Raw genomic sequence first — 2,748 nt, 5'->3', positions numbered from 1 at the left:
ATGCCTAGGAAACATGTTTTCAATTATATCACAGAATAAGGAAGGATTTGTAAAACCATGCAAATTATATGAATAAGTGAGTAAAGAGTTGATAAAAACCACTCAAATTAGCACAAGATAAACCATAAAGTAGTGGTTTGGGGGTACCATTCCCGGGAATTTATAAGTGTCTGGTCATCCTTACGTCATAGGGTCAACAGAGTTTCGAGTTTCAACCTGGAACAAGTGGTGGCAAGCCACTGCGTCTACCCAGGAAAACTCGTGTCTCAGATAATTCAAAATCATAAGCCATATGAATAATCCACTCAACATTCATCAATGTCTAACTCATTCTCAACATCATCATCATTCATCAATCCATGTCTCATTTCCAAATTCATTCAAAATCATATTTCAAAGAAAATCCTCATCATCCTTCTTTCCATTCCGTTCACTAACAATCCCAATCCAAAGCATAATTCTTCCTTTAATAAATAAATTAATCTTAAACTATATAATGTTTAAAACAAAACCTTTTAAAATAACTACTTCAAACGAAACTTCTAATTTTATAAAATTTCGGCAGCATCTCCTCTAAAAATCGGACTCTGTTACCCTTTTCGGGTCCCATCCAAACACTCCTCAAAACCTTTCTCAATCATTTTCAAATCTCAATCATTTTCTAAAATTCAGTCCGTTCTAATATCAAATCATTTTCAAATTGAATCAATCCCAATAATCAATCTTTTCTTCAAAATCAAACCAACTCTAATATTAAATAATTTATAAAATCAAACTAATTTAAAACCGAACCGCCTCCAAAAAAAAATCAGTTCATTTTCATATCTCAAATCATTTCAAAAACCAACTCATTTACATAAACAAACTAACTCCAAAACTAGAAAAAAAACCACATTTAATAACATTAAACCAAATAACTTTACAAACCACACTTTTATCAATAACCACACACCATTGAAGCAATCAATAATTTAGTACAGCCAACAGCCACATCCATAAGACAAACATAAGTTTTAGGAATAACCTCTACCTCGATGTCGCGTTAACCACACAAAAATTGGAAACGCAGCAACCCTCTATGTTCTAACGAGGATAACAGCATCAACCACAACTCAAGTAGCAACAAGCAACAGCAAATTTAAAGGGGAAATTAATAATGGCTGCAACAAATGCAAGGACAAAACAGAACAGATTATCATAGGAGTAATAACCAGCATCAATTCGATTAGTCAGGATAGTAGGGACATCAACGAAATCAGAACAGTGGAACAAAATAAAAGCGGGACAGAATCAAGAAAGGAAGAAGTGGAGTTACCGGTGAATCTGTCCCGGTTTTGGCGACGATGACAAGGAAAGAACACAACTCCTCTCCCTTCTCGTGTTCCATTCAACATCGCTCTCACTTCCTTGACGGGGGCAGAAGCGGCAAGGACGGGCTCTTCCCCCTTGCGTGTTAACGACAGCAACGGCAAAGACCCCTCCGCTACGTGCAACATCCTCGACCAATATCAATAGCAACAACGCATTTCCCCCTTCTTCCTATTCGTCACTCTTCCTCTTCTCTTCCACCCTAATCGGTGTCGACGATAGTGAGGGAAGCTTCGGCGGCAAACCTATGGCAACGGTGACGGGTCGGGCTGGACGGACCGGCGGCGACAGGCAAGATGCGCATCTCCTCTCCTCGCGGCTGAGCAACCTTGTGCACGTTCTTCCTCTCTCTTCCCTCTGCTCTTCGCGCTTTCTCTTCAGCTTCACCCATGGCTGACAACGGCGCTGCGAGGACGACGACGGCGACTAGGTGGCGAAATCTACTCCTCCTCACGGCTCTCTCTCTCTTTGTCGCCGACTTGTGATGGCGGCTCGTGGCGGATCGGCAGCGACAGTGACTTGGCAAGCGCGGCGATGGTGGCGACGAGGCCCACCAGCGCTGGTGCATCTTCTCCCTTCTCTCTTGCTCGGATATCACTTTCTCTTCCCCCCTTCCCCAATCGATTTTCCCCCTTTCTCTCTTCCCTTTCTTTTCCCGTTTCTGCCTTTCCTTTCTTTCTTACTGTCTGTATGAGTTGTTGTGTATGTGTCTGGGTGAAGGGAGGTAAGGTGAGTGGCGGTGAATGTGGGTAGGGGTTAGGGTAGAATTAGGGTTTCTTATTGGAAATTTAAGATTTGATTTGGGGTAAATGTAAAATTAGGGATTTTTGGGCAAATTGAGGTTTTGTTAAATTTTAATAAAATTAAGAGATATTATATTAAATTAAATTTTAAATTAATCATTTTTCTTTTCCCTTTCCTTTCTTTCTTACTGTCTGTATGAGTTGTTGTGTATGTGTCTGGGTGAAGGGAGGTAAGGTGAGTGGCGGTGAATGTGGGTAGGGGTTAGGGTAGAATTAGGGTTTCTTATTGGAAATTTAAGATTTTTAAGATTTGAAATGTAAAATTAGGGATTTTTGGGCAAATTGAGGTTTTGTTAAATTTTAATAAAATTAAGAGATATTATATTAAATTAAATTTTAAATTAATCATTTAGAATTATTTTAAAAATATTATTTAATTATCAATTTGTTGATTTGCTTTTAGTTAAATATTCTAATTTAAAATATAAGATAATATAATTAATTTTCTTTGTTTATAAGAATTAAAGTATTAAATTCCGAAATCTTAATTATTTAAACCAAATCATATAAAATTTTTATTATTTTACATTTGCTAAATTTTATAATTTAAATATAGAAAATACTCAATAATTATAAA

Source organism: Arachis ipaensis, chromosome B05 (assembly GCF_000816755.2).
Source record: "Arachis ipaensis cultivar K30076 chromosome B05, Araip1.1, whole genome shotgun sequence".
Lineage (NCBI taxonomy): Eukaryota > Viridiplantae > Streptophyta > Magnoliopsida > Fabales > Fabaceae > Arachis > Arachis ipaensis.
Note: the sequence above shows the minus strand (reverse complement) of the source record.